General features: G+C 44.3%; 1 protein-coding gene across 1 annotated transcript in view; it reads left to right on the forward strand.

Moving 5' to 3' along the window:
* LOC144781709 (cytochrome P450 2F3-like) overlaps positions 1 to 24,440 on the forward strand; it is a 970,074-nt gene that overhangs the window by 516,161 nt on the left and 429,473 nt on the right. The window lies entirely within an intron of this gene.

Consider the following 24,440-nt stretch of genomic DNA (forward strand, 5'->3'; position numbering starts at 1 on the left):
CAAAATGGCGGCCTGTTCTTTGGCTTTGGGCCTGGTCCACTAAAATGGCCCTGGGACACCTTAGAACTCGGACGCTCGATTTTTTTTTCCTTTCCTCTACATGCAAAAAAAGGTAAATGCCCGGTACGTTATACGCTTCATCTGCCACGATGTACTCTCCAGAGGAACCGAAAAAAAATATAGTTATGGTAACTATACCATGCATCGTCATATGGAGAGGTGGCACCAATTAATTATAGTGCTGCATAAAAGAGAGATTTGGAGGAGAACCCCCGACCTGCCAGTACATTCATCAAAGAAGTGGCACTGACAGCATCAGAGGCAAGGGAAACGGTCCCAAATATTTAGAAGAACTTTGCAAAGATTAAAATGACATGTTTAGATTGTGGCAAATTAATTTCATGTGGACAGATGAGTGTTACTCTATAAATACAGCATATGAACATCATCATAGTCGATGGTTGGTAGAGACATTTTGACTATATCCTGGACCTGCCCGTCCTCGCCCAAAATGGCGCCGGAATAAATGGGACTCGTAACTCCTTGTTGTGTACTGGTTGCAGAACCTTGAAATCACGAGATACGTATGCAGTTTTGAAGCACATGGCGGGCGGGGACGAGAATTGATTGAGTATTTCGACATCCCTATTGATATTAAGTTCTGATGTGTTATTGATTACTGTACTATTGAAAGTTCGAATTAACGTCACTCATGGTACTTGCCCGCAAATGTATATCTAGATAATTTTATTGTAACTGGCCCTGTCGTATTTTAATTATAAAATGTACGTCCACCGATTCCGCAACTGTTAGACACCTTAGTTCTTGCAACCTAATGGCCCGCCCGTTACGTTCCTCTACAGTGTAAATGTCTACTCATCATATACGATTACAGTTTGCTCAGTGGCCGGCCCACGTGGTTATAGGCTCGTATTTGTATAATGAAATTTTCACAATAAAGGTTTTTAAAAGAAAACATGGTAGTAGTATATACATTGGTAAAGTTTTTAATAATAGTCACTGTTTTAGAATCATTAAAAGGCAAGTGAAATAAAGCAGACCAATCACATGAAGGGTAAAAGGTATAATACGCAGGAACGCAGTAAAGATAAATGGTCAAGGGCTGTTGTGTTTTCTACTCCTGCAACATAAAGTGATCGATAAGAATCTCATATTCAGGTGTATCGGCGACTAAGACAGCAGGTCGACCCTCTTTTGCTCAACGGCTCCGTCATGGGACGAAGAAACGCCCTTTTTCTCGAAAAAAGAATATATTTTACTTGCAGGACAGTTGTAAATTTTCCGGGAAAGTACATTAGCCTGGAACATTATAACATATATATAAGAAAAAATAATGTTCGGAAGTAATAAAAAGCGTAATTTTTAGGTCATATGACCAAGCCTTTCATCATTAGAATAAGAAAAGTAAAATGAACCAATGAAAAGTTTTATTAACAAGTCACATGACCTGTTATGCTTACGTTACGCGCTGCGCGTCGCGCCCCGGATGACTTCCGGATGCGCTAACGCGGCGCGTCATATGACGCATTACGCGACAACGCAGGTCCAGAATATAGTCAAAATGTCTCCACCAACCAGCGGTCGGAACACAACCCCTTTCAGCAGGCTAAATAGTTCTGTTAAATGACAACAGAAGGGACAGGCAACAAGAACCATCAGTCAAAGAGGGGAGGGCTAGTTCTTCTCTACCGGGTTACATTGGGGCGCTACCGGAACTGATCGAATTGGTAGTCTACAGTGTTTCTGGATGTTTCAGACTGAAGCTGGCGTTAGCATGAGAGCACCACCATTTCGTAGCTCCGTCGTGGCCATTCCGCGAGCAATCATGGCAGCCGCTCTTTATCGTTATTTTGGGCGGGGTGGGTGGCGGAGCCGAGCTGTATTGCAGCCATCATGGTGTGGAGTTCAGTTCATCTCACTAGTTTCGTATTTGTCATGAGGGGTTGTTCTTAATGTTTCTATTTTAGCGAGGTCAAAAAGAGATCCCATTAGTGGCCTACTGATTTTGCTCGATTCTTTTTGTTTTTTTACACGATTTTTCGTTATCTGCAAAGACTAAACAGAGTATTGCGACTCTGTGTTTGTTTGTAAATAGAGAATGAACCAAAGAGAACCAATTCTAAAACAGTAAATGCTTGGATAACAATCAATCAAATGGAGAGAGAAGCAGGCACGACGTATTACAACGGGGGCAAAGGCCTGCGTTAACTACCTTTCACTATCTGCAAAGAGAGAGTACTCCTAATAGAAATGAGGGGGGGGGGGCAGCATTCAAAGCAGATCAGTGTGCATAAACACGAAAATGTTTTTACTTACCACGTACTTGACATTCGACAGCTTATGATATTTGCTATTAAAAAACCATTGAAATTCACTGAAAAAACCATAGGTTATAGACCATATATAGTTAGGAATTAGCATTTACAAAACCTTGAAAATTCACTGAAAAAACCATAGGTTATAGACCATATATAGTTAGGAATTAGCATTTACAAAACCTTGAAAATTCACTGAAAAAACCATAGGTTATAGACCATATATCGTTAGGAATTAGCATTTAAAAAACCTTATTTTACCCACACAAAACCATTGAAATTCCATATATAGTTAGTTGCACTAACTATATATCGCGCACCCGCAATCCACTGCTGATGATGTCACATATTACATCATTCATGACATGGTCAGTGACATCACTGATGACATCACTGATGACATCTCAAATGACATCACTGATGACATCACTGATGACATCTCATTTGACATCAATGACCACATCACTGATGATATCATTCATGTGACAATACAATGCATCTCCTCACATTTTAATATAACCTCTGTTTCACCCAGTGTTAAATACAGAGTATAATTTTTGAAACCATTGACACACCAATACTAGTTACTACATACGCACTCACTGATTCCTACGTCTACACACACCTTCACTCATTCACCCATACAATCATTCATACATACAATCACTCATCTTTACAACACTATCATATGCACTCATACACCTATACAGACACTCACAGTCTGCCACTCATCCATGGAGTTACTCACACACCTAGTCAGTCCTGTAAAGAATCAATGACACTTCCATTTTCTTGTCTATACAGTTAAACATAGAGCACCTTACATTTTCAAACATATACTAACACATACTTACCTTCTTATACAATCATTGATACAAGTACACATTGATCTGCACAGAGTCACACACCTCCCAGCCAGCCACACACACACTCAGTCTCCCATACAAATACTTGGGCAATCAATCAATAACCCATATAGTTACTCATATAGCTACTGATCAACACATGCAGCAGTTTACAGAACAACAGACATAATGATGCACAAATTAAGACAGTTTAGTCACTAACCCATGCACTCAGTGAGACACATTTAATCACTCACTCATACAGTCAGTCATGCACCTACTAAATCCTTTGTCCAGACACTTACACATCCACTCATTCTTCAATATGTAAGACATATTTAAACTGTACAGAAACAAAAAATCACTGGATGTTGTTATCAGTCATGTCATCAGTGATGTCATTTGAGATGTCATCAGTGATGTCATCAGTGATGTCACTGACCATGTCATGAATGATGTAATATGTGACATCATCAGCAGTGGATTGCGGGTGCGCGATATATAGTTAGTGCAACTAACTATATATGGAATTTCAATGGTTTTGTGTGAGTAAAATAAGGTTTTCTAAATGCTAATTCCTAACGATATATGGTCTATAACCTATGGTTTTTTCAGTGAATTTTCAAGGTTTTGTAAATGCTAATTCCTAACTATATATGGTCTATAACCTATGGTTTTTTCAGTGAATATATATATATATATATATATATATATATATATATATATATATATTCAAACCAAGGATTCCTTCATCAAAGGATATCGTGGAGTCGCGTACAAAATCCAAGGATAATCCACCAGGTTTACTTGAAATCCGTTTTTATTTTCAATCCATTTGTGTCAAAATAAAGCAAAAACCATATATATATATATATATATATATATATATATATATTACCTACTGGCGGTCGCCAGTAGGTATATATAGTTAGGATTTTTTCTCTATGGGTTTTTTGAAAATTCTATGTCTAATAACTTTGGCGTTTGTGGACGGAATTGGCTGAAATTTTCAGGAAAATGGCACATTTTGTTTCTGAGCAGCCCTTGAAAATTTGGGGGGGGTTCGTCCAGTGGGGGCCGAGAAAAAAGGGGGGTCCCAAAACGTGTTTTTAACATTGAGTTTTCCATAGGGCGGTTGGCCTCACTTTTAGCCCGAACGGCTGAATGGATTTGCACGAAACTTGGCAAAATTGTAGGGACTGGTAGCCCGATGTGCCTTTTGTAGGTCTCAATATATGTGCTCCAGTGGATTTTGAGAAATTAACGTTTAAAAAAAGATATATATCTGTAACAGCGGACCGGGCAGCGCACTGGTTCGCGGACTTTTCGCGCAACGGAGCTTTGTGAAGCGAAGCTGATTGGTTCTCCGGCGTCTGTCAACATTCCAAACAGTCCGTAGCGGCCGCCATCTTGTCTCTCGGTAGGATCGAGAGACAAGAGGAGGTCAAAACAAAGGGGGAAATAACTATAAGGGGGCATAGTAGATCCTCGCTGACCCCCTAGGTTTGATGTGGAGGTTTTAAAAGGGCCCCGCGGGGCAAAAAAAAATAATAATAATAATAATTGAACGGCTGAATGGATTTGCACGAAACTTGGCAAAATATTAGGGACTGGTAGCCCGATGTGCCTTTGCTAGGTCTCAATATATGTGCTCCAGTGGATTTTGAGAAATTAACGTTCAAAAAAAGATATATATCTGTAACAGCGCTCCGCTTCGCGTAACGGAGGTTTGCGAAGCTGATTGGTCATTCTGTCACTGGGCTGTAGTTGGGCTACATCTGGCTGATATTTGGGCTACATTTGTTTTTTTGTGTGTCTGGCGGCCATCTTTGGGCTACATTGGGCTACATTGGGCTTCATTGGGCTACATTCGGCTAATTAGCAAATAGCTCATCGCAAACTAGGAATGGTAAAGAATCGCTATTTATTCCTTAAAGTTCGCTATTTAGGAAATGCAAATAACTTTGATGATACATATGGCGGTTCATCTCTAACAAGATAAGAAGCATAGGGATACATTTATGATGACTGGCGCATCACCAGGGATGTGTTAGTCATTTTGTGCCGCTGTTCCGTCACCTATGGTGTGCTGCATTTACAATGCGGCGCATCATGGGGCAAAAACAGCACAGATGCGTGATGTATCTGTGCCGTAAAGGTGGCGCATTGCTGGAGTTGTATCGCAAGTGTGATGAAGCTCCAGCAAGGGTCGGGGGTGCCCCTGTCGCAGGGTTTCTGTTCTCACACAGAACTGTGGACAGAGGATTGGAACCTCGGCGAATGCATTGCTGGAGTTGTATCGCAAGTGTGATGAAGCTCCAGCAAGGGTCGGGGGTGCCCCTGTCGTAGGGTTTCTGTTCTCACACAGAACTGTGGACAGAGGATTGGAACCTCGGCGAATTAGGGTGTCCCAAAACTCACGTTAGTAATCAAAAACTCCTTAGCAAGCTAGGTACAGTGTCACATTGGATATAACAAACTCTCAATGTTTAGACAATCCAGAATATGAACTTATAGTACCTCAGGATACGTGGAACTCATGAACAGTCGGTCGTTATAGATTTCTTAGAAACCAGAACATGGAGTTAAGAAGAACAGATGTGTATTTGAAATGTTTATTTACTAATGCCGTCTTCTCAGGCGTAGTACCTTAGATAATAAAAGTACACATATTATCAGTAGCAAAATTACCAGCATAGTTACTAGTACATAAAAAGTGAATGGTGATAGTATGTTAACATGCTGTAAATGAATAAGAGTTAGCAACACTTATAAGCAGCCGCGGGCCGTGGAGGGAGTTACGGTGAGGCAGGGAGGCGGGGAGGGGGAGAAGCAGGGTGGAGAATACAAGTACACATATTATCAGTAGCAAAATTACCAGCATAGTTACTAGTACATAAAAAGCGAATGGTGACAGTATGTTAACATGCTGTAAATGAATAAGAGTTAGCAACACTTATAAGCAGCCGCGGGCCGTGGAGGGAGTTACGGTGGGGCAGGGAGGCGGGGAGGGGGAGGGGCAAGGTAGAGAGGGCTCCACCCTGCTTCTCCCCCTCCCCGCCTCCCTGCCCCATCGTAACTCCCTCCACGGCCCGCGGCTGCTTATATCTCACCCTCCCTAATACACATATTATATTATTTGCTAAGAAGGTCTCTTTGTGTTGGTTTAGGGCGTGCCCATACTTTAGTGTCTTAGATTTGAAGGAATCACATCAGCATACACCAGCTCTCTCTTCATGTGAACCGCATCAACTGTTGTGTATGTGTGTTTGGCAAAGCAATATAAAACCCGCCTCATGCCCAGAATTGGCAGAAGTTGCACTTATGTTATGAGTATGAAGTCGTGGAGATCAGACCTCATAACAATTCTGTATCGTGTTGTTCTTGAAACTTTAGCACTCGCTGTACAGATATAGTTTAACAAGTAAAGCAGATAGTAGACCAATAACATATTATTCTCATGTAAACCACGATGAACTACTAGGTGGAAAGCTAAAGCAACAACTAAGTGTCGTGTGCAGAAGTCGCAAAAAAGGAAAAATGGCGTTTAAACCGGTAATGAGCCCATGCTAACTTAACACGGTGTAAAGATATCCAGGACCTAGATGACACCTCCTCATGATCCGGAAACGAACTGAATAAGATAATAGAAGTGCCATCTCATGAGAGCAGATTGCAAGTTTATATGTGGACGGTCCGCAAGGTAAAGCATTAAAAACTAGGAAAATTTAATGCTAAAGAAAAATAAAACAGCCAAGTACTTTATCGAGTCTTAAGCCAATAGGCAAGGTAAATAATAAAAACTTGACAAATAAGTCAATGAATTGTCAATGAAATGCTAGTACTCAGCATATCAAACATGAAAAAGGTCTATGACATAACTGTGTATGCAAAATAAGCTGCAACAGCCTCCAATAGGAAGTCACCGTCTTCATCCGAAAACAGTTCAGCCATCCAATTTAAAAGCGGAAAAGAACATACGTGCTCTCCCAGCACCGGATCCTCTATCACCATCAGAGGACAGCTCGGTGGGTTTTCAAGAAAGCTCTGTTCCAAGAAAGACTGTGCTGCCGCCAGTAAATTCCAGGGACCAAGTAGTCCATGCATCAATGCCACAGCCATAATCCTTTCGCCAGGACAAACCAACTCGTGAGTAATGATAGGAGTCATCAGCTGATTAAAGTCGACGTCAGGAGAAACCGGTCCGCAGAGACACAAATCAATGGCCCAATCGAAATCACAGGTCAGGCAGTGAAATACAGGCTGGACACAGGTGAAGTAGGAGAACCGAAAAGATAATCCATATGCCGTGCTTAATATCGCCAACGGCATTGTGCCATAATATTCTAGCATGCGATTGCGGAACAGTGTCAGCAGCTGCAGGGTCGGAGGTTGCATAGGAGGGACATCCATATTTAAAAATGTAAAAAAGCACAAGAGCGTCCGCTGGTAATGCAAGTAAAAATGCCAATCTACGAACCAGAGTGCAGAAAATACAATGAAAGGAAGCAGGGATGACTCCAAAGATTTTCTCAAATGAAGTCACGAGACCACTGGTAACAACTTTAAAAAAGTGTGCCAGGGACTTTGTGGAGGATGCGTTAAAGATAGTCGGAAACATGTTGCTGAAATTGAAAGGCAAATCTTAATTGAAAAGGGTGTGCACCTCTGTATGGGTGTTCGCTATGTGAAGTACGAAAGTTTCACGGGCCGAACTCAAGGCCACCTCTCTCTGAGACAAAAGAGCTCTTATTCTTGCCATGCCGTTGAAACGTGTCCCAAGGTTGGTATTTGTGGCCAGATTGAAAACTCCCTATGTTCATGTGTGGGAGGAAATAGAACATTTCTGCAGCAAATAACCCGTTCACTTACTGTTACGATAAAAGGAATACTTTTAATTAACTCAGAACAATCTTCATTATTGAGCATCAAATAACTACCATTTTCCAACAACTTGAACGTGGGGATGATAGCAGGAACTGGCGTGCCTTGCAACACGCAAGCCATATTTGGTCGGTGTTTGTTGCATGAACCGTGTAACTGTATGTGCCTACACATTAGTGAATGATCTGGCGTCTCAGTGCATTCCTCTCCATTCAGATAAACTTCTTGATCATCTTTGAAACATCTGTATGTGTATGGAAGCGACCAGACCTCATGAAGAAAAGCACTACCTAAAGGTTCATAACGACCTATTGGTATATATTTCATACAATTTGAAAACTTATATAAAGCAAAAGGCAGCGTTATTAAACCGTGGATAAGGCATGTTGCCAAAAAACCCGCAATCCTCTGCTGATGATGTCACTGAGCATGTCATGAATGATGTAATATGTGACATCATCAGCAGTGGATTACGGGTAATGGTATCTCTAGTTTACTCCCTTATAGCTGTGTTTCTTTTAACATAAGTGTCTGTTTCCTTCCCTTATACTTACTGTTTTTGGTTCGCTTCCGGTTCGCGTACCAGCGAGCGAACTAGGAAGCGAACTAAGAGAAATAGAGGTTGGCACAATTCCAAATATTGTACCAATTTTTTAATAACGGGGAGGTAGTTCTGAAAAGAACTTTTTTTTTTATTTTTCTGAACATTTTTTTACTGTTTTTGAATTTTTCGGAACAGTTTTATATTTTTTTGGGTTTTTCTTGGAGGGGGCAATGAAAACGATTCATTGTAAAGGGCTCAACAGGAGCAACAAAACAAAAAAAAGAAGTATTTATTATTTTGGGCGTTTCGGACAAACTTGCATATGATAGTCAATAGCTCTGTTGATCAGAGTGATGCTTTTTTCTCCGTAGGAAATGAATCCATCGCAAAATGTGCAGATGTGTTTTACATCACCAAATCTCATTTGTATATTTGGCACCATCTCCCTGCCCTCTGGTCCCGTTACTTCCGGTACAACAGATCTTCTGGCCATAATAGGGAGATTATCTAGGTCGTTCCGAAACTGTGCAGCACTGTAGTTGTTAGGATGCCACCTAGTCATATGGCGAATCATTGTGTAGTTTCCGAAACTGTATTTTTTGTCGGTCCCTCTGGACAGTCTATCTTGACATATAAGGCAAGTTACGTATCTTGCATTTACTTTTTTCTGACCTTTGGGAATTTTAAAAAATTGCCAAATGAAGTTTTCTTTCCGGTGAGACGTCCTGGGCTGCTCAGGCAAAAACTGCCTCTCTTCGTGCTCGTCCTCCTGTTCCTCTTCTTCTTCTTCTTGTTGAATTAGAACTTGAGCAGGTGGTCCACTCTTCCTTGGATGTGGTGGAGGTGGTGGGGAAGCACCAGCTGAAGCTACTAAAGAAGCCATTGCTCAGTGATCACAAAGGGTCTTTCTCTCACAATGATGAAAGTCAGAGTGAGGAAAGAAGGAGGGATTTTCATCATTTGGGAAAAACAAGAGTTCTCAACCAATCAAAAGTGTTCATTTTAGATTATATGACCTAGTCTTACATCATTAGGAAACCAAAAGTGAAATGAACCAATGAAAAGTGTTATTACCAAGTCACATGACTTGCTGTGTTTACGTTAAGCGCTTTGCAGGGCCTCCCGGTTTGCTTCCAGAAACCTGCGCTTTGCGACTCGCTTCGCGTACCAGTTCGCTAACGTAGCACGTCATATGACGTATCACGCGACAACGTGAAACGTCATGCGGACGGGAGGCGTCACGATGTTGTTTTCTAACGCGGCACTTGCGGTAAAGAAACGTTTACCGGCTCGCGGTCTATTTCGCGGCATCAAGGTCAGCTAACGGGAAGCTTCCCGATTCGCGAAGCGGGAACGAAGAAAAAAAAATATTTAACAAAAAAATTATTCATAAACATATAAAATATATTTTTGGATTTAAAGAAGAATACATTTTACAGCTACAGATATTAGCTGTTAAAAAACCAATGAAATTCACAGAAAAAACCATAGGTTATAGACCATATATAGTTAGGAATTAGCATTTACAAAACCTTGAAAATTCACTGAAAAAACCATAGGTTATAGACCATATATAGTTAGGAATTAGCATTTAGAAAACCTTATTTTACTCACACAAAACCATTGAAATTCCATATATAGTTAGTTGCACTAACTATATATCGCGCACCCGCAATCCACTGCTGATGATGTCACATATTACATCATTCATGACATGGTCAGTGACATCACTGATGACATCACTGATGACATCTCAAATGACATCACTGATGACATCACTGATGACGTCTCATTTGGCATCATTCTTGTGCTAATACGATAAACTTCTTCAGACTCTAATATAACCTTAGATACACTCAGTGTATACAGACACTCACACACTGCCACTCATCCATGGAGTTACTCACACACCCAGTCAGTCATGCAAAGAAACAATCTCACCTCCATTTCTTCAACTATACAGTTATACACACCTTACTTATTGAAACATATACTAACACATATTTACTCTCTTATACAATCCCTGATACAAGTTCACAATGATCGATACAACCACTCACTCAGTGGCTCTCATGCACAGTTATTTATATATGCCAACTCTCACATGTACTGTGTTTTACATATGTACTTACTATGACATGTAGCATTGAGATATCCATTCACTCATCAATACACTCATGCACACAGTCAACTGCCCATGTAGCTGTTTCCACATGCACTCTTGAACTCATACACCTAGTGAATAAACTGCTCACACATCTATGCACAGAGTCACACACCTTCCAGCCACCCCCACACAAACTCAATCTCCCATAGAAATACTTGGGCAACCAATTAATAACACATATAGCCTCTCGTATAGCTAATGATCAACACATGCAGCAGTTTACATCACAACAGATATAATGATGCACAAATTAAGACAGTTTAGTCACTAACCCGTGCATTCAGTAAGACGCATTTAATCACTCACTCATACAGTCAATCACGCACCTACTAAAACCTTCATTCAGACACTTATACATCCACTCATTCTTCAATATGTAAAACATATTTAAACTTTACAGAAACACATAATCACTGGATGTTGTCATCAGTGATGTCATCAGTGATGTCACTGACCATGTCATGAATGATGTAATATGTGACATCATCAGCAGTGGATTGCGGGTGCGCGATATATAGTTAGTGCAACTAACTATATATGGAATTTCAATGGTTTTGTGTGAGTAAAATAAGGTTTTCTAAATGCTAATTCCTAACTATATATGGTCTATAACCTATGGTTTTTTCAGTGAATTTTCAAGGTTTTGTAAATGCTAATTCCTAACTATATATGGTCTATAACCTATGGTTTTTTCTGTGAATATATATATATATATATATATATATATATATATTACCTACTGGCGGTCGCCAGTAGGTAGTTATAGTTAGGATCGTTTTCCATAGGAAATCCGCAACATTCTATTGGGAATAACTTTGGCGCCGAATGAGAGATCTGCCTGTATTTTTTAATTTTCATGAACTTTGCCTCACTGTGCTCCTCTCCTTCCCTGAAAATTTCGGGGGGATCCGTCAAGCGGGGGCCGAGATAAAAGGGGGGTCCCAAAACGTGTTTTCCCCATGTTAATTTCCATAGGGCGGTTGGACTCACTTTTAGCCCGAACGGCTGAATGGATTTCTACCAAACTTGGCAAAATTGTAGGGACTGGTACCCCGATGTGCCTTTGCTATGTCTCAAGATATATGCTCCAGTGGTTTTTACGAAAATTAACTTAGAAAAAATATATATTGGGCTACATTGGGCTATATATATATGTTAGAGCCCAAATGTAGCCCAATGTAGCCCAATGTAGCCCAATGTAGCCCAAAGATGGCCACCAGAGACAAAAAAAAACAAATGTAGCCCAAATATCAGCCAGATGTAGCCCAACTATAGCCCAATGACAGAATGTCCCAGAGTGTTCTAAAGAACAACTAGAGCGCTAACAGTCTTACTTATGACAAACGTATGGCACACCTGAAGTCATCTTGATTGGAATAAAGTGTTAACACTTAAAACATTTAATTTGCAAAGGAACAAAATGAGGGGGTTCATTTTGCCATAGAAATTATGATTAGTGCTGAAGAAAGAAAAATTAGGGCACATTTTGAGTGACTTCTTAAATCCTCTTATATTTCATTAAAAAAATTCTGATATGCAGTCTCCCAAGATGGCCACCAGAGACAAAAGAGCTCAAATGTAGCCCAAATATCAGCCAGATGTAGCCCAACTATAGCCCAATGACAGAATGTCCCAGAGTGTTCTAAAGAACAACTAGAACGCTAACAGTCTTACTTATGACAAAAGTATGGCACACCTGAAGTCATCTTGATTGGAATAAAGTGGTAACACTTAATACATTTAATTTGAAAAGGAACAAAATGAGGGGTTCATTTTGCCATAGAAATTTTATATATATATATATTCACTGAAAAAACCATAGGTTAGACACCAGTTATAGTTAGGAATTAGCATTTAAAAAACCTTTGAAATTCACTGAAAAAACCATAGGTTTTGTGGTATATAAATAAATAATACCGGATCTAGGTTTTACTGGACATAGTAATAACAGATAGCTCAATAAATAAGAGTCAAGATTCGAGGTAGTAGGAGTTTGCAGGTTTAATACAGCATAAAGGACAGGAACAGGACAACCTGCACAGGAATGGGATGGCAGCGCTGCCGGGGGCAGGATCAGGATCGGCGTAACATTTAATAACAGTACACAAGCATATATATTAAAACAGTTGCATTGCAATACATATGATAGGCGGAGCAGTGGGTGTGGTCAATAGCAGTCGCGAAAGATAAGGGTGAAAGTAGGTGTAACAGGAGGCGTATACATAGACATGTGATGTAAACGTAACAGAATATGTCATAAATGGGGCGGAAACATGGAGGGGGCTACCTAAGGAGCCGGGACCTCTAACCTAATGGTGCGCGCAAACTGACAATGACGTGTTACTAGGAGAAGCTGGGGGCTATGAACTCTGTGCTAGGAGTAGAGACTGAAGTCTGGAGAGTCAGGGCGACATGTACCTAAACCCTATCTAGTATCTGATGTTTAGAGGACATGTTGATATAAACTAAGAGTCAGGAGGGGAGAGGCTAATAGACTCTAAGACTGGAGCATGCATTATTCTACATGTAGTGCGTGATGAAGAATATTAAATGACCATTAATACAGTATTTCTCTTACATGGAGACGTAAAGGCTAGACAATGACGGAAACTATTGATGCGATTCAGTAGCTTAGAAATGCAGAGAAGGAGGGCTGGACTGATAACTAGAATCATAACATACTCTTGGCAGACTAACAGGCAGAGCCAGGCCGAGCCGGGCACTGTGAGGCAGGAAGTAAGTGAAGGGTCGAGGATACAGGTGGGGGCTGTATCGCTCCTCAGCGAGGGTTCAGGAGACAGGAGCTGAATCTGGTGTCCAGGCCCTTTTGAGGCCTAGAAACGGGGACTTTTCAATGAAATAACGTGCACACTGAGAAACGTGGCAACGTAACTTTACATAGGCCTAATACTCGTAGCTTTCATGAGAACTGGAAACTGGCATACTAGAGATGGACACAACTATAATTGCGTCTTTAATCAAACATGGGGAATACATGTGCATATTAATCATGCACACATAACATAAGATGGAGGACACGTAGGGACACAGAACATGGCAAAATTTACTTTTCCACATTCCCTCCTTGTCACTACATTTCCATCAGGAAACATCAATATTCATGATACCATCTATCATTTCATACAGTATCATTTGCTCGTCTCGAATTCTCTTGGAACGGGATTTAGAACGGGACTTGGGACTAGGAATACAAGAGGTAGCACAAATGCCGCAAATCGCAGGGCCACATTGTAAACAGAGGCAGCAACTGAATATGATCGCTACTGCAATACCCAGAAATGACAATACTTTCCATCCCCAGGTGGAAATCATATTCCAGAACCAACCGGACCATGTCCAGGTGCCTGGATCTTGGCGTAACATATGGGCAATTTTATGGAGTCTGGTAATAGCTGAATAAACAGACGGCGCGTTATTAGGAATGAAAATGCAGCAACTAGATCCGATGACTCTACAGGCCCCGCCCCTATCGGCCAGTATGACGTCAAGGACGAGACGATTCTGGAGCACGACAATTCTCATAAAGGATTGCTCCTCGGTTAAGTTACCTAGAGCAGAAGTAGTCTCAATCACTACTGCTTCAAGGGTTCTGGTTAATCTACGTATCAGTTTACTATTTACAACAGTACCTAAATAAGGGAAGACACCTTTATTGATATCTATGTATTGTTCTAGAGCAGTTTCAGTATAATCGACAATCGGGAGATTTCTCTTGTGTCTAGTATGTACTAGGTGGGAATTCCTATGGTAGTCAGGTGGGGCTAGAAAAACTGGTGGCAGTAGGAAGGCAATGTAACAGGTTCCCTCCCAATCGAGGGGCAGACGAACATATGCGGTCTGACCACAAACAAAATAAGAATGACGTGAAGCTTTGAAAATAGATTTCCTACTGTCACTATACTTGACAATAGTAGTACAATCACTATGGCCTACATGTACGGAACCATTCTTTCGGACACATAATTCACCTTTAACTGGTAGTACTGACATAGCAGGTAAGTCTGGAGTAGTATCAGACTGAACATTCAGGACCATGAAATTCGAAGAATAATTACCTAAATTATAAACTTCATTTTCTAGATCTAACCCTGTTCTGTGGGGAAGACCTTGCTTGTCTGGAAAACATGTACTGTTAAGAAAAGACATATCTGTTGAGGATGACGTTAACGTGGACCATGCTCCACACGAACCATTATGTGAAAATGGATAAGGAAAGAGTGGCAGAACTCCCTTCGGTGTCTGGAAAGGGGGGAGTCGACCACACACCCAACAATTAGTGGCATTGTTGGTCTGGTGTGAATAATGTAACATGCGGATAAAAGAATTATTTCGCATAGCGAGACGATAAGAGAGTTCATGAGGAGGCAGATCACTAAACGTGTGCTCTACTGTAGCATTAGAAGACTTATTTACATGAGAAACTGGAAAACACAAATAAAAAGCATAACTGGTGCAGGTAATCATGAGGCTGAAAAACAATATGAAACTTAGAAAAACGATACATCGGATTGAGTTTTGACTAACTCTCTCACTATGGGGGTCTATTATATACATGTCAGAAACCGGTCTAACCGTTTCACCTAGGGGAGGACTTAGACAATCAAACTGGCTGACTTATTTTACTAGACCTTAATTTGAGCTTATACTCCTGTTGCGGAGTTTTCTCTAACGGGGAGGGTTCAATATCATTGTCTTTTGCGGGACAGTCCTTAAGAATAGTACTTTGGCAGTCTTTAAGATCCTCGGAAATGTTCTTTGAAACAGGCTTCAGTCCAAAAAATCTTTTCACATGTGACAGGTGGACCCAGCCCTTCCTGCCTTCCAGCTTGACGGCAGTACGGGTGGCCAGGAGGACCTGTCGGGGTTCCTTCCAGCGAGGCTCCAGCGGACTTGAACGATCAAAGTTCCGGACAAAAACCATGCATCCGGGAACGATGTCATGCGGTGCCACCTCGGTATTGTCTGGAAATGCGGCAGCAACCTGTGAACGACAAGAGTTGAGGGCAGACATCAAGGAAGCTAGGTAATCTGTCAGCATATTACTTGAAACATCGGTAATACTTCGGGGTCTAGGTGTACCCCACATGTTAGGGGGGCGGCCGAATACGACTTCATACGGGGACAGACCTGATATGGAGTGTGCGACCATGCGCATATAAAATAAAGCGACTGGCAGAGCTACTAGCCAGTCCACACCTTTCTCTTTACAAATCTTGGCAATACGGATTTTCAGGGTCTGATTATGTCTCTCTACTAGACCAGCTGCTTCAGGATGGCGTACACAATGGAACTTCCACTGGTACCCTAACAACAGGGAAATATGTTTCATGAGCTCGGATGAGAATGGCTGGCCGTTGTCAGAATATACGACTCTAGGGAGTCCATAACGGGGGAAGAACTCACGAACCAACTGCTTGGCAGTGGTCGCGGCTGTGTAATCTGGGACTGGATATGCTTCTGTCCACCTGGACAAAGCGCATACAACTACAAGGACATACTTGAAACCTCGACATCGCTCCATCTGAATATAATCCATCTGGAGGACTTCAAAAGGGTGGTCAGGGGGCTGGAATCCACCTTGTTCCACCGGAACACTTTTACCTGGATTAAACTGGCAACATATCATACAGGTACGGACTTTCTGCTTGGCTGCAGCTCGTAAATGCTTGTTGAACCAAATGTTCTGGATACTGTCTAACATAGCTTTTTCTCCTAAATGGGCTGGACTATGTGCGGTATTGATAATGACTTGAACCATGGAGTCGGGGAGAAACCATGTGGCTTTTCCCTTCGTTACCCATCCCTGATCTGTCTGGACCCCTCCTTGTTCGGACCATTTCTTGATTTCATCGGGAGTAGCATGTAACTGAATATCTATGACATCTTGAGTGGGGTCCTTAACTGTCATGCATGTAGTCGGATCTGGAGTAGGTGTCTGTGTTGGATTAACTGAAATGTCTGGAGTCTGTGCTGTAAGCTTGGCTGTGCGATCTGCTAGATCATTACCTTGAGAAATAATGTCAGTAACTTTCGTATGTGCTTTGCACTTCATGATAGCAATAGATGTCGGTAAGTGTATGGCATCTAACAGAGCTTGAATAAGGAGACCATGCTGAATCTTGGTTCCATGAGAAGTCATGAAACCTCTCTCCTGCCAGAGCACTCCGAAGTCGTGTACAACTCCGAATGCGTAACGTGAATCTGTGTAAACATTAACTTTCAGGTTCTTAGCGTGTATGCAGGCTTGTGTCAGAGCAACTAGCTCTGCTGCTTGAGCAGACAGGGTGTCAATACGGTGTGTTTCAATAACTTCAGTGTCAGTAGTCACTGCATACGCGGCTACTAGTTCTCCTGTACTTGTTCTCATACATGAACCATCCACATAAAGTGTCAGGTCGGGATCTGGTAATGGAATATCTGTCAGATCTTGTCTTGGCTTTGTCATAATGTTAACTACTTCCACACAGTCGTGTGTGGCAGGATTTGAATTAACTGACGGTAACAGTGTAGCAGGATTTAGAACGTTGCAGCGTCTGATTTCTATGTGTGGCTGGAACAGTGTCAATTCATAACCTGTTAAACGTGCAATTGTCAAGTGCTGAGTCTGGGTTCGGTTTAAAAGAACTTCCACGGAGTGTGGAACTTGTACTGTCAAGGAATGTCCTAATACTATGGAATCACTTTGTCTGATAGCTAGTGCTGTGGCTGCAACTGACTTGAGGCACGCAGGCAGAGCCTGGGCTACAGGAGCTAGTGTGCTCGAAAAATAAGCACATGGCTTGTATTGACCTGCTTGATCTTGTGTGAGAACAGATAATGCTGTACCTTCACGTTCAGTGACGAAAAGTGTAAAAGGCTTACTGTAGTTCGGTGTAGCTAGAACTGGAGCTTGGCATAAAGCTTTCTTTAACTCATTGAAACTAAGTGTATGTTCAGATGTCCAAGGGAGGACAGTCGATACGGCTGCCTCCTGTGTCGTTAACTGTATCAGTGGTTTAGCTAGAAATGCATACTGAGGAATCCATTGTCTGCAATAAGAAGTAAGGCCGATAAAAGCACGTACCTCCTTCTGTGTCTTGGGCTGAGGAAGACTCGCTATTAACTGGATACGGTCTGGTGTCAACTGCCTACCCCACTTGGACAGCAAGTGGCCTAAATAGATCACTTGCTGGACACAGAATTGAAGCTTCGAAGGGGACACCTTGTGCCCCATCTCGGCGAGAAAATACAAGACTGTAAGTGATGCTCGCTCGCAAGCACGTTCAGAACGGGCTGTGATCAGTAGATCATCGACATACTGGAGCAGGGCAGTGTTAGTTGGCATGTGAATGTTGTCTAGTTGTCTCTTAAGTGCTTGACTGTAAATGCTAGGACTTTCTGTGAAACCTTGAGGAGCTCGTGTGAACATATAGCTCCTTCCATTTAAACAAAATCCGAAAAGAAACTGGCTGTCTGGATGAATGGGGACACTGAAAAACGCGTTCTTGAGGTCTATGACTGTGAAAAATGAGGCTTCGGAATCAATGGCTGTCAATAGGGAAGAGATATCTGGGACGACTGGGTACTGGGGAATAATACATTTATTGAGTTCTCGTAGGTCAATCACTAATCGATATACTGGCGGTGCATTTGGATCAGTACGTTTCATGACTGGAATGATCGGAGAATTACATACATTGGAGTCAGTTTCTACAACTACTCCTTGAGCCATGAGCTCGTCAATAATTTTGGATAAGGCTGCTACAGCCTCAGGTGGCAGTCTGTACTGTCTGATTCGTGGTAACACTACACCTGGTTTGAGAGTCACACGATGGGGTGTGATTTGCATATAACCTACATCAGTTGGACCTTGCGCCCATAGATGCTGCGGAACATTAGACAATCTCGGATCAAAATCTCGTAATACATAGTGACCCTTGAAGTCACGTAGAAACAGGCGTATTCCTTCTGGGGAGCAGCAAATAACTGCACCTAATTCTTTCAGTGTTTTAATGCCTAACAGATTTTCTGCAAAAACAACAAGTGATGGACTGAATGTGGATCAATGTCACACACTCCCCCAGTCAAAAGATCTGGGCCCAAATCCATCGTTTTTTTGCACTCCACACCACCCTGGGTTAGACAATGGCGATATGCAAATCAGCTCTGACCCTGTTGCCCCATGGGAACAGTCCAGTCCGAACTACAAAAGCCATGTCCTTCCCAGAACGGAATCAAGCATCCGAGGACCGGACCGGTTTCGAGGTAACACCTCTCTTCAGCCCGGCTAGCTTGATTCCAGTGGTGTGGAGTGCCTGGGACCCACGTCTGGGCATCCCCAGCGCACTTAGGGCGGCAATTGCAAAAACAACAAGTGATGGACTGAATGTGGATCAATGTCACACACTCCCCCAGTCAAAAGATCTGGGCCCAAATCCATCGTTTTTTTGCACTCCACACCACCCTGGGTTAGACAATGGCGATATGCAAATCAGCTCTGACCCTGTTGCCCCATGGGAACAGTCCAGTCCGAACTACAAAAGCCATGTCCTTCCCAGAACGGAATCAAGCATCCGAGGACCGGACCGGTTTCGAGGTAACACCTCTCTTCAGCCCGGCTAGCTTGATTCCAGTGGTGTGGAGTGCCTGGGACCCACGTCTGGGCATCCCCAGCGCACTTAGGGCGGCAATTGCAAAAACAACAAGTGATGGACTGAATGTGGATCAATGTCACACACTCCCCCAGTCAAAAGATCTGGGCCCAAATCCATCGTTTTTTTGCACTCCACACCACCCTGGGTTAGACAATGGCGATATGCAAATCAGCTCTGACCCTGTTGCCCCATGGGAACAGTCCAGTCCGAACTACAAAAGCCATGTCCTTCCCAGAACGGAATCAAGCATCCGAGGACCGGACCGGTTTCGAGGTAACACCTCTCTTCAGCCCGGCTAGCTTGATTCCAGTGGTGTGGAGTGCCTGGGACCCACGTCTGGGCATCCCCAGCGCACTTAGGGCGGCAATTGCAAAAACAACAAGTGATGGACTGAATGTGGATCAATGTCACACACTCCCCCAGTCAAAAGATCTGGGCCCAAATCCATCGTTTTTTTGCACTCCACACCACCCTGGGTTAGACAATGGCGATATGCAAATCAGCTCTGACCCTGTTGCCCCATGGGAACAGTCCAGTCCGAACTACAAAAGCCATGTCCTTCCCAGAACGGAATCAAGCATCCGAGGACCGGACCGGTTTCGAGGTAACACCTCTCTTCAGCCCGGCTAGCTTGATTCCAGTGGTGTGGAGTGCCTGGGACCCACGTCTGGGCATCCCCAGCGCACTTAGGGCGGCAATTGCAAAAACAACAAGTGATGGACTGAATGTGGATCAATGTCACACACTCCCCCAGTCAAAAGATCTGGGCCCAAATCCATCGTTTTTTTGCACTCCACACCACCCTGGGTTAGACAATGGCGATATGCAAATCAGCTCTGACCCTGTTGCCCCATGGGAACAGTCCAGTCCGAACTACAAAAGCCATGTCCTTCCCAGAACGGAATCAAGCATCCGAGGACCGGACCGGTTTCGAGGTAACACCTCTCTTCAGCCCGGCTAGCTTGATTCCAGTGGTGTGGAGTGCCTGGGACCCACGTCTGGGCATCCCCAGCGCACTTAGGGCGGCAATTGCAAAAACAACAAGTGATGGACTGAATGTGGATCAATGTCACACACTCCCCCAGTCAAAAGATCTGGGCCCAAATCCATCGTTTTTTTGCACTCCACACCACCCTGGGTTAGACAATGGCGATATGCAAATCAGCTCTGACCCTGTTGCCCCATGGGAACAGTCCAGTCCGAACTACAAAAGCCATGTCCTTCCCAGAACGGAATCAAGCATCCGAGGACCGGACCGGTTTCGAGGTAACACCTCTCTTCAGCCCGGCTAGCTTGATTCCAGTGGTGTGGAGTGCCTGGGACCCACGTCTGGGCATCCCCAGCGCACTTAGGGCGGCAATTGCAAAAACAACAAGTGATGGACTGAATGTGGATCAATGTCACACACTCCCCCAGTCAAAAGATCTGGGCCCAAATCCATCGTTTTTTTGCACTCCACACCACCCTGGGTTAGACAATGGCGATATGCAAATCAGCTCTGACCCTGTTGCCCCATGGGAACAGTCCAGTCCGAACTACAAAAGCCATGTCCTTCCCAGAACGGAATCAAGCATCCGAGGACCGGACCGGTTTCGAGGTAACACCTCTCTTCAGCCCGGCTAGCTTGATTCCAGTGGTGTGGAGTGCCTGGGACCCACGTCTGGGCATCCCCAGCGCACTTAGGGCGGCAATTGCAAAAACAACAAGTGATGGACTGAATGTGGATCAATGTCACACACTCCCCCAGTCAAAAGATCTGGGCCCAAATCCATCGTTTTTTTGCACTCCACACCACCCTGGGTTAGACAATGGCGATATGCAAATCAGCTCTGACCCTGTTGCCCCATGGGAACAGTCCAGTCCGAACTACAAAAGCCATGTCCTTCCCAGAACGGAATCAAGCATCCGAGGACCGGACCGGTTTCGAGGTAACACCTCTCTTCAGCCCGGCTAGCTTGATTCCAGTGGTGTGGAGTGCCTGGGACCCACGTCTGGGCATCCCCAGCGCACTTAGGGCGGCAATTGCAAAAACAACAAGTGATGGACTGAATGTGGATCAATGTCACACACTCCCCCAGTCAAAAGATCTGGGCCCAAATCCATCGTTTTTTTGCACTCCACACCACCCTGGGTTAGACAATGGCGATATGCAAATCAGCTCTGACCCTGTTGCCCCATGGGAACAGTCCAGTCCGAACTACAAAAGCCATGTCCTTCCCAGAACGGAATCAAGCATCCGAGGACCGGACCGGTTTCGAGGTAACACCTCTCTTCAGCCCGGCTAGCTTGATTCCAGTGGTGTGGAGTGCCTGGGACCCACGTCTGGGCATCCCCAGCGCACTTAGGGCGGCAATTGCAAAAACAACAAGTGATGGACTGAATGTGGATCAATGTCACACACTCCCCCAGTCAAAAGATCTGGGCCCAAATCCATCGTTTTTTTGCACTCCACACCACCCTGGGTTAGACAATGGCGATATGCAAATCAGCTCTGACCCTGTTGCCCCATGGGAACAGTCCAGTCCGAACTACAAAAGCCATGTCCTTCCCAGAACGGAATCAAGCATCCGAGGACCGGACCGGTTTCGAGGTAACACCTCTCTTCAGCCCGGCTAGCTTGATTCCAGTGGTGTGGAGTGCCTGGGACCCACGTCTGGGCATCCCCAGCGCACTTAGGGCGGCAATTGCAAAAACAACAAGTGATGGACTGAATGTGGATCAATGTCACACACTCCCCCAGTCAAAAGATCTGGGCCCAAATCCATCGTTTTTTTGCACTCCACACCACCCTGGGTTAGACAATGGCGATATGCAAATCAGCTCTGACCCTGTTGCCCCATGGGAACAGTCCAGTCCGAACTACAAAAGCCATGTCCTTCCCAGAACGGAATCAAGCATCCGAGGACCGGACCGGTTTCGAGGTAACACCTCTCTTCAGCCCGGCTAGCTTGATTCCAGTGGTGTGGAGTGCCTGGGACCCACGTCTGGGCATCCCCAGCGCACTTAGGGCGGCAATTGCAAAAACAACAAGTGATGGACTGAATGTGGATCAATGTCACACACTCCCCCAGTCAAAAGATCTGGGCCCAAATCCATCGTTTTTTTGCACTCCACACCACCCTGGGTTAGACAATGGCGATATGCAAATCAGCTCTGACCCTGTTGCCCCATGGGAACAGTCCAGTCCGAACTACAAAAGCCATGTCCTTCCCAGAACGGAATCAAGCATCCAAGGACCGGACCGGTTTCGAGGTAACACCTCTCTTCAGCCCGGCTAGCTTGATTCCAGTGGTGTGGAGTGCCTGGGACCCACGTCTGGGCATCCCCAGCGCACTTAGGGCGGCAATTGCAAAAACAACAAGTGATGGACTGAATGTGGATCAATGTCACACACTCCCCCAGTCAAAAGATCTGGGCCCAAATCCATCGTTTTTTTGCACTCCACACCACCCTGGGTTAGACAATGGCGATATGCAAATCAGCTCTGACCCTGTTGCCCCATGGGAACAGTCCAGTCCGAACTACAAAAGCCATGTCCTTCCCAGAACGGAATCAAGCATCCGAGGACCGGACCGGTTTCGAGGTAACACCTCTCTTCAGCCCGGCTAGCTTGATTCCAGTGGTGTGGAGTGCCTGGGACCCACGTCTGGGCATCCCCAGCGCACTTAGGGCGGCAATTGCAAAAACAACAAGTGATGGACTGAATGTGAATCAATGTCACACACTCCCCCAGTCAAAAGATCTGGGCCCAAATCCATCGTTTTTTTGCACTCCACACCACCCTGGGTTAGACAATGGCGATATGCAAATCAGCTCTGACCCTGTTGCCCCATGGGAACAGTCCAGTCCGAACTACAAAAGCCATGTCCTTCCCAGAACGGAATCAAGCATCCGAGGACCGGACCGGTTTCGAGGTAACACCTCTCTTCAGCCCGGCTAGCTTGATTCCAGTGGTGTGGAGTGCCTGGGACCCACGTCTGGGCATCCCCAGCGCACTTAGGGCGGCAATTGCAAAAACAACAAGTGATGGACTGAATGTGGATCAATGTCACACACTCCCCCAGTCAAAAGATCTGGGCCCAAATCCATCGTTTTTTTGCACTCCACACCACCCTGGGTTAGACAATGGCGATATGCAAATCAGCTCTGACCCTGTTGCCCCATGGGAACAGTCCAGTCCGAACTACAAAAGCCATGTCCTTCCCAGAACGGAATCAAGCATCCGAGGACCGGACCGGTTTCGAGGTAACACCTCTCTTCAGCCCGGCTAGCTTGATTCCAGTGGTGTGGAGTGCCTGGGACCCACGTCTGGGCATCCCCAGCGCACTTAGGGCGGCAATTGCAAAAACAACAAGTGATGGACTGAATGTGGATCAATGTCACACACTCCCCCAGTCAAAAGATCTGGGCCCAAATCCATCGTTTTTTTGCACTCCACACCACCCTGGGTTAGACAATGGCGATATGCAAATCAGCTCTGACCCTGTTGCCCCATGGGAACAGTCCAGTCCGAACTACAAAAGCCATGTCCTTCCCAGAACGGAATCAAGCATCCGAGGACCGGACCGGTTTCGAGGTAACACCTCTCTTCAGCCCGGCTAGCTTGATTCCAGTGGTGTGGAGTGCCTGGGACCCACGTCTGGGCATCCCCAGCGCACTTAGGGCGGCAATTGCAAAAACAACAAGTGATGGACTGAATGTGGATCAATGTCACACACTCCCCCAGTCAAAAGATCTGGGCCCAAATCCATCGTTTTTTTGCACTCCACACCACCCTGGGTTAGACAATGGCGATATGCAAATCAGCTCTGACCCTGTTGCCCCATGGGAACAGTCCAGTCCGAACTACAAAAGCCATGTCCTTCCCAGAACGGAATCAAGCATCCGAGGACCGGACCGGTTTCGAGGTAACACCTCTCTTCAGCCCGGCTAGCTTGATTCCAGTGGTGTGGAGTGCCTGGGACCCACGTCTGGGCATCCCCAGCGCACTTAGGGCGGCAATTGCAAAAA

The sequence above is a fragment of the Lissotriton helveticus genome, chromosome 9 (genome assembly GCF_964261635.1).
Source record: "Lissotriton helveticus chromosome 9, aLisHel1.1, whole genome shotgun sequence".
Lineage (NCBI taxonomy): Eukaryota > Metazoa > Chordata > Amphibia > Caudata > Salamandridae > Lissotriton > Lissotriton helveticus.